This window comes from Pituophis catenifer, unplaced genomic scaffold, assembly GCF_029215685.1.
Source record: "Pituophis catenifer annectens isolate HBS135680 unplaced genomic scaffold, rPitCat1.0.hap2 SCAF_3, whole genome shotgun sequence".
In the NCBI taxonomy this organism is placed as follows: Eukaryota; Metazoa; Chordata; class Lepidosauria; order Squamata; family Colubridae; genus Pituophis; species Pituophis catenifer.
Window position 1 is genome coordinate 83,306,183 of NW_027256883.1, and position 15,270 is coordinate 83,321,452.

A 15,270-nucleotide genomic window follows, 5' to 3' on the forward strand; every position below is an offset into this window, starting at 1 on the left:
TGTTAGAGATATTATGTGTGTTTGTGAGTATGTATAGTCCAACTTCCTACTAGTAGACATTGCTTTTATCTTTTCCCCAACTCTTTGTTACAGTATTAGCAACCATTACACCCATTGTCTCCGATGAGGAACATGCTAATTTGGGTTCTCTCCATTTTTCATTTAGCCAGCAGCTTTCATTATGCTACTGAAATATTTCATAAGAACTAGTCAGAATTATAGCTTACATAATTAGTGTCTAAGCTTGCTTTGATGGTCTTTCCTCTGTCTACCCTTGTGCTACCATATCTTTCAGACTGTAGGACTGAAAGTACCTGACTGCCTTGTTTCTAATCCTTAATCTACTCTGAGAACCTTTTGGGGATAATTAAAATACTTTATGCATTAAGGATGTTAAAAAGACAGGATTCTTATTTCCCCTATACTCTATAACACAACCCATCCCACACTCATGCCCTCAAGAAGATATTTTATGTGAGTCTTACCCTGAATACTTTTAACATTAGTGATGCATTTTGTTTTCTCTATGATGAAACTGATGAGACAAACTGCTTTTAGAACCAAAGTGGATTCCTAATGCAACAGCTCAGGAGGAAGCTTTTTAATGTTCTTAATGATTCAATTTTGGGGAACCTAATTTTTCAAGTTTTACATTTCCTTCTTCAGCTATGTTTTGTGAATATATTTTTTGCAGCATTTAGCTAAGGTGCCCAAAGTTGTTAAAGGAACAAAAGCATATTTGTTTGCTGAATTTTCTGACAGGGGATACCTGTCAGAATGTAGCCTCTTCTAATAGAGTTCCTTGTCTATAAAAACGAGTAGCTAGATTACAAGAATGAGGTTTATGCACGCAGGCATGCAAAATTTGATTTGCACAACATCTATGGAAGTGAGTGGCTATAATAAATGTAATTAAATAATAAAATCAGTACCATGGTTTGCCCTAATGCAATGAGTGAATCAGATCATATAGTTGGATTAATTAGTTTTAACGGCCTTATAACTGACATTAAACTTGTTTTCTCTTCGGATGCTAATAGAATCAGAATGGACTACCTTTCTGATATTTTCTCCATAGCTTAAGCAGTTCTATCATTCCTCTTAAGTATCACGTTAGAAGATAAGTACAACATCTGACTTATCCAGAGAATTCACGAAGAGATATTTTGCCTGATGTTTGATTTCATGTAGTTCTCACAATTGCAGTGTTTTTTCTGCTCCCACTATTGCTTAAGCCTAGGTCCTGATATCACTTGGTTTGCAGCTTAATACACGTCAATATTTCCAAGCGCAAAAGAGAAATAATTCTTGCAACACGCAATTCAGAGTTATTTCTTTTTCTTTTAAACCAATGAGTGATAAGGCCTGTTTACACTTCCTGTGAATGAATTTTACAGCTCAGTATAAAGTTAAAAGTGACACTTTTGCTGTCAAAAAAGCCTGCCCTTCTGTTCTGCTCAGTGCTAAAGTTGAAGATCTTTTCTCTCCATCACATAAACAGGCACAAAAACTGAAACAGCCTTTGCCCTTTGTTGGGAAGAGAAAAACACAAGCAGCACAAGCTCGGACAGAAAGATCACATAATGAAATTAAAAATTAACATAACCTGTAGCAATTTTCCAATTCAAGGCTTCACCAAAGTGTACTGTGCTTTAATGGAAAATTATTGTACAAACCATAGTCTTACCCACACCAGTTCTCTAACTGAGGACAAATTCCATCCATGCCAACAAATACATGTGACTTTGAGACTCAGTTCTAATGACCAAATTCTTAATATGTAAAAGCATGGCGATATGCATTTGTTGCTTTCTTTTAATCATAAAAGCTGGTATTTGTTTTATATCCAGTTTGTTTAATATTTTGTTTAGGGTAGTTTAGGGCTACATCGACCCTTTAATTCTCCCCTATTTATTTATTTACATTCAATCTTTATTATTGTTACAAATAATTCAAGATGGTGGAACATATGCAACACATATTCCTCCTTCTATTTTCCCCACAAGAACCCTGTGAGGTGCATTAGGCTGAGAGAGAGAGAGAGAGAGAGGGAGGGAGGGAGGGAGAGGGAGAGGGAGAGGGAGAGGGAGAGGGAGAGGGAGAGGGAGAGGGAGAGAGAGAGAGAGAGAGAGAGAGAGAGAGAGAGAGAGAGAGAGAGAGAGAGAGAGAGAGAGAGAGAGAGAGAGAGACTGGTCCATATCTAAAATGGGATTTGAACTCACAGTGTTCTGCTTTCTAGCCTGGTGCCTTAAGTGGATACAGTGATTAGCAACATTGTCTCATTCAGCAGTTTGTAGCTTTATGGGAGAAATCTGGGAGAAAGACAAATATCTAATTATTATGAACTATTACTATAAATTATTATAAATTATAAATAATTATAAACTATTATAATTATTATAAATTGTTGGCCACTCACATCATTATAACAACATACAACTTTAAAAAATTCCATTAGAAGGAAAGTATTTTTGTAAAGAATTTCCATGTCTTATTCAACATTATTCTTATAAGGCCGACTTTCTAAATGATTGCCATTTCTTACATGAAAGCAGTGCTTATTCATAAATATTTAAATTATCTGGTTATACATATTGGTTTCATTAAGGAGGAATATTTTTTTTCAAAAAAATGTTTTTATTTTTCATAAACATATTTAAATGTACATTCTTTCATCCATCATTTTCCATTCATCTTATTTTTTAACTTTCATTTTTAGTTGTTTGGGTCTGCTCTTTTACCATTTACCTGCCTTTATTTTACCACAACTTTTCCTGTTCTCCTCCCCTTCTCTTCCTTCCTCCATCTCTTCCTACTTTTTTCATTCTTCCTCTCCTCTTTCCTACTTCCCCTTCCCTTCCCCCACTCCTCTCTTCTTCCTCCCTTTCTAACCCTCTCTCCTACTCCTCTTTCCCTTCCCTTTTCTTCCTCTCATTAAGGAGGAATATTTGGCTTCCAGTTTGATTTCCGTCGCCACCAGACGGTCCTTTGAGACCGCCAGCCCCTTCGCTCGTAAAGAGTCACATTTACATCTGAAAGGCGGCTCGAAAAACTCCATTTCCATAAGGAAATGTGAGATAGAGCAGGCGAGGGTAGGTAGAACCCTCTGCGAAGTCCCCAGAGTTTTTGTTTTACTCTTGGGGACGAAGCAGGATGAGGCTCCCTATTTCCCTCGCTGCTGCTCCGGGCTTCGGGAGACCTCTGCCTCTTGCAGAGCCAGGCGACGAGATCAAGCCTTTCAATGAAAACAACAGATTGCTTAATTAAAGAGGATGAGATCTGGACTTGGGACCCTAAATTGCAAGTATTTTTAATGATTTTATAAGCGTTTCTAAGCGAAGGGAAAAAAAAGCTTAAAATGGCGACCGCTGAGGCTTGAAAAGTAGCCGAAAGTGAAAGTCCTTCCGTAACAAATTACAAAGTAGCGGAGCAAACAGTGCTGGCTAGAATAGAGAAAAGAAAAAAATTTCTATTCTAAGTTTCTTTTTTTTCCTTGGAGATCTGATATTGAAAGAGTAGTCCTCTTTCTTAAAAAGAGTTTGTCTGTGTGGCAGGATGGCGTTAAAATTAACAAAGCCAGACAAACAAGCAGTGGGGGGGGGGTTTCCCCCATTTACAAATAGGTGAGCAAGTTTCGAGTTTACAGACTCAGAAGGATGGTTTTAATTTAAAAGAATTTGTTTTGAAGGAAATGGCAAGACATGACGAGATTGTGAACCAGAATTTTGAAAAATTCAAGCAAGAAATTAAAGAATTCATACAATTAAAGTATGATAACCTACAAAGAAAGATTGTAACAGTGACTAATGCTTTTTCAGAAATAGTTATAAAGATGGATACAAATATCAAGTTATTAGAGTCTAAAATGGAGGAAGTTGATGATAAGATTTATAATTTGAACAACAAAATACAAAGAATGGAAAATGAATTGATAAATATTCAAGACAATAGCTCTGAAGTAAAGTCTAAAAAGGAAGTTTATAATACAGAAAATATAAAACAAGGGATTGAAAGAGAAGTTACAATGATGCAATACAGGCTCACAGAATTTGCGGTTAGAATGAGAGGGTTACAGGAAAATAATAGAGATGATTTAAGAAAAATATCTGCTGAAGTTTTGGCTGGGATTTTAAAGATTCATCCAGAGGAGGTATCTTGTAAGATCGACAAGGCCTATAGAATAAATTCTTGGATTGCAAAGCAAAGGCAATTGCCTAGAGATGTGGTGATTTATTTTACAGATAAAGAAATAAGAAATGATATTGTGCAAAAATCTTTTAATTCTACCCTACAATTGTATGGAAGAAAGATCTGGATATATAAAGAGTTGCCGCCCAAGATATTAAAAGATAGAAAGAAATTCGGATTTTTGGTGACTGAGCTAAACAAACAAAACATCTCATTCAGGTGGGATGTCCCAGTTGGTATAATATTGAGATATCAAGGAGAAAGATATCAACTAAACTCTGTTGAAAAAGCGGAAGAATTTTACTATAAGGTTCTTAAAATGGGTTCAACTTCTTCATGTATAATATATGAGTGGAATAAAGAAAAGCAAAATCAACAAGAGATAGAAATTCAGGATAAGCAGAAAGAGATGGAAGTAATGGAAAAATAACAAGCTACAGAGGACTTTGTAGATGAGCAGCTTCTGGATTCTCCTTCAGAGGTTACAGCTGGACTATTTATAAATACAAGAGAGGCAGTTTTGGATTCTAATGTGATGATTCATCAAGTTACAGACCAGCATAGAAATCAATCAGTTGATATACAACTTAAAGAAAAGAAACCAGAATGGAGACTTAAGCCACAAAAGCAAAACCAACAAGATCAAGGTATAGATCAGCATGAAGACCAAATAGTTGATATACAATTTATAGAAAGGAAATCAGGATGGAGATCTAACCCACAAAAAGTCAAGAAAAGAAGAAGCAGGTCTTAAAAAAACAAAAAACTTTTAAACTAAACAACAGTGCAATGCCAGTTATCTAAGAGATGATTGAATATATGAAAAGATAGCTGAGGCAAAGTATTGATTTATATTATCCTGAGGACAGTGACAGACCTCTGCAGTGCTGTACTTTTGGGATGTGAAAAGGGCCTTAAACTGAATGGATTGGAATTATCTATTTTGGATTCTTTGATAAATGTATTACGTTTATGTTGAGCTACAAGGCAAGAGAGTTATGGGATTGGGGCACGCAGAAGATCTGGTTGTTACCCTATTACGGTGGTTGGAATTAATAATTTAGATGAAAGACACTACTATAGACACTATATGGAATACAAATATAAAATCACTCGGATGGTTGTATATCAAGACATCTATTGTTGATGGGGGCAGATGGTAATTGAAGATACCGAACATACTGTTGGAATTAGGACCCTAATATGGGTGATGGAGTTAACAATCCAGCTGAAAGACACTACAGAAGATATTATATGGATTACAAGTTTAAAGTCATATGAGGATTTTATTTATATAAGGGAATACTTCTTAGTGGTGTGGGCAGAAGAATAAAGAGATCAAGAACTATTATGTATGGTAGTTCTGTAGGAATGTGGGTGGAGATAGGTTAGCTTATTGATGGTTTAGTTGAAGAAAAGGGATATTATGTTATATTAATATATCTATTATGTTTAGATATGAATATATGTAAAAGATTTGAGTTAAGAGATATATCTATGGGGGTGGAGGAAATGGGCAGACTATGAGTTGAATAAATGTTAAATTAGGATTTATTATATAGTTTTATAGTGGAAGGTTGCTTTGAAATGTCATATTAATATACAAAAAAGATTTGATTTAAGAGATACATGTATGGGGGAGGAGTAAAAGAGTAGATCATGAGTAAAAATTGTTAAATTGGGGGATATAATAATATTACTATGCTAAATTAGGAGTTATTATATAATGTTATAATAGAATGTTATTTCAAAATGTATAGTATAAGGGGGATATAATAATATTATTAGAAAGAAAGGGTCAGCATATGGGGGATGGAGCAAGGGGATGGTAAAGTATTATATAATCTGTTATGAATTTGGGTTGTACTCTGAAGAAGCCACAGGGGGAGGGGAGGGGGAGGGGGGGTTAGGGAGGGGGGCGAAAAAGGGGGGAAAATTTGTATTTGAAAAACTTTTTCAATAAAAAAAAGGAGGAATATTTGTAGGATTGAAATGTTCACATATCTTTTCTAGAGAATCGCATATTGGTTTTTCTAGAAAAAGGAAATATTAAAAGCAATGAATGTGAAGCTGAAGTATGCAAGGATTCAGCTACTTAGATTCCAAGCTATAAAGGGCTTTATGTATTTGTCTAGCCCCTTGAATTGTACACAAAGGCATATTAATAAATAATGGAGTTTTCACTTTTTTAATAGCAGGTGGCACCGAGGCTCCCATTTGCCAACAAGTAAGCTGCTGCATTTTGCAGCAATTTGCAGCCTCAAAGATAGTCCTGTACTGCAGCAATCAGCACAAGAAATGGTTGCAGGGTCTATGGGTTTAAGTGGAATCAGATTTCCAATCATTCATACTGTAATTTTTCATTCTGCCACATGGCTTCACTAATTCAACTCTCTGAATGACATGATCCGAGAAGACACTAGTGCATTCTTTCTCAACTTTTTTTTTTTTTTTAATTTGATTTATATGCCGCCCGTCTCCGGAGACTCAGGGCGGCTTACAATGCATTAAGCAATAGCCTTCATACTTTTGTATATTTATACAAAGTCAGCTTATTGCCCCCACAAACTGGGTCCTCATTTTACCTACCTTAGAAAGGATGGAAGGCTGAGTCAACCTTGAGCCTGATGAGCTTCGAACTTACAGTAATTGCAGACAGCTGCTGTTAATCACAATGCTTTTAGTCTGCTGAGCCACCAGGCCCAACTTGCTTGTGACCAGATTATATTGGGACTGTAGTTGTCAGAATTACTTATTGATAGTAATGATGTTTTCTAGAAATATTGAAAGTCTTCCCAATACATTTGGAGAAGACTCATTTGTGTTACCAAATCCCAGAAAAATCAGGTATTTGTCACATGGCATAAAATAGGTGTCTTTGATATATAATTCTGAAAATTTATTCTAAATTCAAAGCTAAATGATTGCAGTATAATAGTGGCAAAATATATTAGGACAGTTCTATGGCAACTCTAGTAGTTTTCTGACCATCTTAGTATATAGGTAATCCTCAAGTAACAATGACAATTGGGATCAGAATTTCTATTGCTAAGTGATGTGGTTGTAAAATGCAATGTCACATGACTGCACTGCTTAGTGACAGCAATCCTGGCAGTCCCAGTTGCCATCATTAACTGAATCCCACTTATTGTTAGATCAGACTCACCTAATCAGTGCCATTACCAGCCCTGCCAGCCTTGAGACTTGGTAAGATAAGGGAGAGTCTCTTCTTCAAGTCCCCCCACCCACTTATATCCTTCCCATTTCTTCCCCTTGCACTTTGCTGGTTCTTTCAGTCTTGCTACTTTGAGCAACTAGCCCTGCCACTCGTAGACTGTTGGCCATGCTGCAACTAGTTGTAAGTGCAAACTAGCTACCAAGTGCCCAGGTTGCAATCTCATGACCATAGAGATGATGGAATGGATGGAAGTCCAAGGAGTGGTCATAACCACCATTCATTCAGCACCATCAGTCAGGGTTCCAAGTAACACCCCCAACAAAAGAAAACTCTGAGGCCAGAAGTTCCTCAATGTTCCATTTTATTAGAGATGTCATATTGGTACATCTGGAAAAACCCGAATCTGAATGTTTCCAGGTTTTCCCCACCCAAAAGAAAGTCCAAGTCCCTTCCCCTGCACCTACATGTCCATCACATGGTCTAATCAATGCACCATCCCAACTGGAGATGCCTTCCAGTCACGCCACTCCAGGTGCAGGCTGACTGTCCTTGACTCCCAGAGAAAAGAATGTTATTATGGCTAGATATCTCTACAACTCCATGCAATCCCCCCTCCCAGTTTCCCACAGCACTAAGTGTTGCAGTCCCAAAGATCCAAAGAAAAAGATGGCCTCCAGGGCTGATACCATTCATAACTTTGAATGGACATGGAATGAATGGTTGTAGGCTAAGAACAAAGGAATCCAATGGGTTAACCTAAGAGACTGTTCTAACATAATTCTGGGAATTATTTTCCCAACACATTGAGGGTCTTCAGGATGCTTAGGCTTGGTGTAAAATCAGAAAGTGCAATAAACTGCATAAGGATTGGTAATAACCACCATTTGTTCAACCGTGTCTCAACTTCAAATGGTCAAACTTATCATTGCAAGGGTGCACAAGGGTTTGAGGGAAGGATAGGGAGGGTTGGGGAGGGTGTGCAAGGATATGCAAGTGGTTGGCATAGTGCAAGCATAGAGGGTCTAGGAAAAGGTATGCAAATGGGGGATATTTAGCTTAGTCACTCGTGGCTTTTTCTGCCAGTTTCCCCATTATTATTATTATTATTATTATTATTATTATTATTATTATTATTATTATTATTATTATTATTATTATTACACTCCACCACCTCTTCCCCTTTGCCACCCAGAGTTCTCTGGTTCTGCCACTCTGCTGGCCTTGCCACCCTACTACCCTACACTTGCTGCCCTGCTTCGGAGGCTTCTAAAACCTCACAAGAAGTCATATGCAATTTGTAAAACAGATGGGTGCAGCCTTGGGAAAGAGGACTAGTGCAGCCAGCAGCTTCCTTGCAAACAGCCAGACCAGGCATATCTTATCAACCACAGCAAGAAGAAAACTGCAAATGCCATCAGGGGTGGCTGATGTAAGTGTGGGCAGGCTGCTAAGAGACCAAATTTTGATCATGTGTATGCAGGGGTACTGCAACAGGCAAGACTGGGCATAACTACTATTTGTTCAATGCTGCTTTAAGTTTGAACAGTTATTGAATGAATAGTTGCAATTTGAGGATTATATCTTCAGGCAGTGGGCTTATGATTAAGGTGTAGTATAAACCACAGACCAAGAGGCATAATGCCTTTCCTTGGATATTTACAAGAGGTAATTATATTAAAGTCCTTCCTTCCATACTTTTTCAGTGTGAAATGGTGTTATTTACTTGTTTAAGCAATAGAAGCTAAATAATTATCTCTGACAAATTTTGCATTATAGAATTAAGCCAATTAAATGGAGTGGATAATTCATATTTTATAGCATTTCAGTCCTTGCTTCGTTATTGCTTCTTATTGGGAGGAAAGAATGCAAAAGCAATTAGATATATAATACATAGCAGTGGGCTCCCATAGGAATACTTTAGTTTGAATATACTCACTATTTTATTTTAATACTAGATGGTATCTTATTGATATAATGTTCACAAAAGGTAAAGCAATTGCTGACAAAGTTAACTGCACCTAGTTTTCATTTTAATTGTCGCATATCAGAAATTTCTAGTCTGATAATTGAAAAATTGCCATGACTTTAATTCACTTTTTTTTTTAAAAAAAGTAAACAGTCAGCTTAATTGTTTGCATAAAAGAAAACTGAATTAAGACTGTGATGGTTAGGGTTAGGATTAAACTCAGTTTTAATCCCTGCTAGAGGAGGGAAAAGATTTTAAAGCTTTTTCTTCCATATCTCAAGTGGTTGGATTGAATGATGACTTATTTTATTCATTCATCTACTCATAGAATAAAATCAGTTGCTGTGGACTGGAATATATGCATAATTCTTCCCCCCCCTCTCCCTCTCTCTGTCTTTCTCTCTCTCCCCCCCCCTCCCTCCCTCCCCCCCTGCACACGCTCTTCCATTTCAACCAACCATGTATGGATAACCAATTTATGGATAATGAGACTTTAAATTTCACACATGTGCAAAACCCCGTCCACTATTTTGTGCATACATAAACATCTTCCAAACATTCTCCATTAGGTAGAATAACACAAAAGAACCACACCTGCATGAAAGCTTTATCTGTGCCTATGTTCTGATCTGCATTTAGCAACTACCAACGTGCAAAAATTGAGATGATGAAATGAAGAATTATGAGGGCCACATGTATTCAACTTTACAGGCTTACAATCTTTTATGCTTTCAGTAACATAAAACCATAAAGCAGTCATTTATTAACCTACTTTCTTTAGGGAACCCTTTGCATATTGACTTCCTGAAGATGTTGCTGGAAAGAATAGTAAAAAGTGAGGTTGAGGTGAGATCCACATTCAAAGGGAATAAAGTTATTCCACATGTGAAAAACACATCACACCTATGAGTGGCTCCTTAAATAAGCTGCACATTTTCATTTACTCATGTGACAGTAGCTATGCAGCCCCAGGAAAATGCATCTTTGATTGAGGGATGTGCCAGAGCAGTGATGTGTGTATCCATCTGTATTTCAAATTGCCTTCTCCACTTTGAATCAGGAACTCTGCACAGTCCTAGTAGAAAGAAAGACAGCCAGCAAAAAATATCAAGTAAAAATTAGATACCCAAATAGAAATTAGATACCCAAAATTAGAATCCCAAATAGCTGTCTAGGGAACAAATCTTCCTTAATGATCTCCATGGACAGGGCATCTTCATGTTCTAATCAGTCTTCAGTGCCTTAAATTTAAGAGGTTATATTAAGAATTTAAGATTATCCTATCCTGTCCTGTCCTGTCCTGTCCTGTCCTGTCCTGTCCTGTCCTATCCTATCCTATCCTATCCTATCCTATCCTATCCTATCCTATCCTATCCTATGCTTATCCTATGTGTTGGAATATTTCAAGCAAGGAAGGGAAAAGGTATTTAAATTGAGAAATCATAGGCAAACAAGGATGCTGATGATATGATTGCTCAGAACTTGTCACAGTCCATAACTAATTCAAAGGAACAGTACAATCAGTTATAATTTTAGGACGTGTACCCTGTTTCCCCCCAAAATAAGACATCCCCTGATAATAAGACCAATTGGGCTTTTGAGCGAATGGCAATAAGGCCAAGCGCTTATTTCAGAGTTCAAAAAAATATAAGACAGGGTCTTATTTTTGGGAAAACACCTTCTTTATTTAATACCCTTCCCAGCTTTATATGAATTTGGAACAAACCATAATCTGTTATGCAACCCTGAATGATGAACTTACATTTATAGTTATTTTTATTTATAGAACCTCAGCAGAGCATCACAAGGCAGCTTTAACAATTCATAACATATTAGAAAAACACAACTCCAATTAAGAATTTAGGAAATAATGCCAACAAACAATAAGCCTACCCGAAATGCAAACAGTGAGATTAAATTACATACCAAGTGTAATTTCATGAACACTTGGTTGTGTGAATTGGCTCTGATATATCAAGTCAGGGGGCAGTTGGAGGGGGCAGTGTTGTGCACAGAGCTCACATAATATCTGTGAATTCAATTATATTGTAAACATTAAATGTTTCACAGGGGAAGTAAGAAGTAAAGCAGTGAACTTAATACAATGTGACATTTTCCGATAGTCACTGTTGCCATTTGGGTAACTTCAGTTGAGCAAAGGCAATTTGTTCATGTGTAAATTACAGTGTGTTGCCTTTAAATAAATCAAGATTGTGTGGCATTTGGAATCAGTTTGCCCTTTGCAGGAGCCTCGCGCTGACTCCTACCTATGTGACCATTCTTTTGAATCTAAAATTTACAGGATTATTCTATTTCCATTATTGTCCCTTTAGCAATAATATCAAGTAAAAAAGGGATTTTCCCCCCCCATAGTTTTTCTTCCTGTGCTTCTGTATAGCTCCCTCATATTTCATACAACTAACCAACACAGCACAAAACTCGATAAAATGTGAAAGTCCAGCCCAGGAACATATTTTGTACTGTCAAGTTTCAAAATTTTACAGCAGACTTGGACAAATTACATCCTGCCATGTTAAACATATTACGATGGATTATTTGGGAATTTGGGGGCGGGAGGGGGAACAGTATCCAGAAAAGTTGTTTTCTGACTCCTGCAAGCACCATCAGCTTGCCATCACCAGCAACCTCTTTGTATGAACCATCTAAGTTGAGTTTCTACTGGCCACTGTTCTTTTCCAGCTTTCTCTTTCAGGCTAGATCTCAGATCCCCTTTCTTGACTTTGTTGTTCTCATCCACCAGAGTTCCATTGTTCCTCTCCATTTGTCTTTTTTCCTCTCTTTTCTCTTTCCAGCCCAATATTTCCCCATATCAGAAACATACATTTCTCATATTTAATGCCTGCAACCCCGCCTGACAAAACACAACGTTCTCTCTCTTTTCTTTCCTCCAGCTCACTTTTTTTTAAACCACCCAAAATTCAGTATCTCACTCTTGGAACAAACTATCAATTTAGGAAATCAACTCCCTTCCTTCCTTCCTTCCTTCCTTCCTTCCTTCCTTCCTTCCTTCCTTCCTTCCTTCCTGATAATTATTGAATTATTTTGAAACTATTATTTGTCCATATGAGAACTGAAATCACTGGTAGACCATATGTAAGCCTGCAAAAATATCCTTGATACATAATAGTAGATGGCTGATGTGTAGTGTTCAGCTTGGTAGGTCACCAGTATGGATGAATGAATCCATCAAGTTCAAGCTTCAGCTCTCATTTTTAACCTTACATCTCTTCTTGTCTCATTTCTGAATCCATTTGCACATTTTATTAAACCCACTATGAAAATTGTGGATATTTTTTCCTCAGTCTTCATATTTTAATTCATGTTCTGTTATGCACACAAATGTGCGTTTTCTGCCCATTTTTCCCCTAATATATGTGTTACCTTTTTACCATTTTTTAAGTACGATATATGGCTCTCTTATAAAACGAAGTATTCCCTCATTTGGACAAGTACAATATGGAAGGATAATTCAGTGAATCACCAAAATCAATGGGACCCTGCTGATTTCAGTGCATTTACTTTGTGTATGGCTTCATTTACTACAGGCCAATAACTCTGAACAGAAAAAGAGAAATAGCCGCACAAGGCTGTCAGGCAAACTGCATGCGTCTTAATTCTTTCTTCTTATACAGTTTCTCTTCCCTGTAATTAGTCAAAGGAAATGGCAAAGTGAATCTAACATTTTATCCCTCGGTTGTTTGTTTTCATTATTTCCCCTAACAGTATGCTGCCAAGGTAAGAGCCATTAAGATGTTCCATATGCTACTAAAGTACTATTACTGGTGGATGATGGCAGTATAATTACACAGTAAGTCATCAGAAATATGAGTTTGGCAGGAGTTGAAGAATCCATCAGAATTTCAGATTAATTTGAATGACCTCTGTTTTCGTTGTTGTTGAATTTCTGGAAAATGCTAGAATGTCAGATTGTTGCAAATGGCCTCTTGCAACAAACTGACTGTTTGAAATAAGCAGTGTGCAACTTCTTTGATGCGAGTCATGAGACTGAGCCAATCGTGCCTTTTTGTTTTTAAGACAGAAACCTTTTTCTTAATGGACTGTAATGCTCTGTAGTTCTCTAAAAGAAAATGGAGAGGGAAAATAGTAGAAATCCCCCAGTTGGTTATCCTCTTTTGAAGATGGAGGCATAAATGTACTCATTAATGAAGAATAGAAACATAATCTATCTGTATGACCCATTTGCCAGGGGTCCTGAGAGGGGTTTGGCTCCATTTTCAACATCAACTCTATTGTACTTTCTCTATTAAAGGCTGCATATATTTGCAGAATGTTGGAAGGGAAGTATAATTGTGTTCCTCATTCATATGACAATTTACACCCTGGAATAATCCTAGTTCAAAATTGCACATAAGTCACCTCCTTCTACTGCCGAAGTCATGGCCATATAGGATTATTAATATAATACTTTAAATCAGTTTATTGCTAGTCAGGTTTTTAACTGTTTGAATTATGGCCAGAGAAGTGTGGATTGTAAAATGACAGCACATTCAGTTAAAACATATTGATTTTGCCATTTGCTCCAGAGCATTAGCTCTGGTATCTAAAACTCCTGAATTATCACCCACCATAATGTGTCTGGAATGATTCTGTCTGCAGTATTTTCTGTTTAATGATAACATATATGGCATGATTTTATTACCTTAAAGAAGTGGAAACTCTTGCCCACATCTTCCAATGGTGTTCCTTACAGATAGTCCTCAATTAACTGCTCTTTGGGATTAGTAACTCTGCCATTAAACAATGTGGTTGCTAAGTGGGAAACCACATGACCATGGCTATGCTTTCCTGTGGAAAGAGATAAGACTAGTCAGTTTCATACTGTTGACTTTTGTTTGCCTCCTAAGTATTCCCTCACCCTTTGTAATGTTTAAATCCCTGCTTACTGACTTGTACACATTGAATGCAAGTGATTTTGTAGGCAATCTTTCCTTTGCTTGACTGTTTCCTGATTGCATTTGCTTTCAATGTGTAAAAGAACAAAGAGCGTACTCTTTTGAAATCTCTTTCTCTCCAATCTCTCTATTCTGTGCGGGATGGGGGAAAGCAAACAGTTTCTGTAAGCAATCACTGCTTTATATAATCATTTCCCTCTCAAACCCCCCCCCCCAAGGAGTAGAGAGATTGGAGAGTAAACTACTTACTTTTTTACACATCAAGAACAATTTGATTTTACTGACATCCATAAAAGGTCAGGCAAAAGAAGGATTGTGTGCAAAAATTGCTTGCTTTTTTCTCCCTCTCCCAATCCCCAAAGTAGAGAGATTGGAGAGAAAGAAATTTCAGAAGAGTACTTTAAGATGTATGTGTAGTGTGCCTGTAGTTCCCAGTCTCAGGTTGCCAGCACAGTCATATTCTTTTTGATTTGTAGAAGAGTCTTATTCTATTTGTAGAATAAGACATCTTATTTTCTTGAAGAAAAAAAAACTTTCCAATCAATCTGCTCTGTGAGGGCAGGGGAAAAAAAAAGGGGGGGGAAACTACCATAGTTCAGGCACATGACAACACATGCTGATTCTAATGGTGATACCAGGGGTGAAATGCTCCTGGTTCAGACCGGATTGCCTGATCCAGTAACAATGGCAGTGGGTGGTTCGGAGAACCGGTAGCAAAAATCCCTGTGCCCCCACCCCCATGCCCAGCTGAGCCGCACGATCATCAGAAGCTGTTTTCTAAACTTTTAAAAGCACTTTTTCTACAACCTCTTTGGCCAAGAAAATGCTTTTAAAAGTAAAAAAAAAAAAAAAGCCTCTGGTGATCATGCGGCTCAGCTGGGATCGTCAGAGGCTTTTAAAAGCACTTTTTCTACAACCTCTTTGGCCAAAGAGGTTGTAGGGGGCGAAAAATGCCTTTAAAAGCCTCTGGCGATCCCAGCTGAGTTGCCTGATCATCAGAGGCT

At 37.3% G+C, this 15,270-nt stretch overlaps 1 protein-coding gene across 1 annotated transcript in view; it reads left to right on the plus strand.

The window, feature by feature from the left end:
- CDH12 (cadherin 12) overlaps positions 1–15,270 on the plus strand; it is a 172,330-nt gene that overhangs the window by 106,817 nt on the left and 50,243 nt on the right. The window lies entirely within an intron of this gene.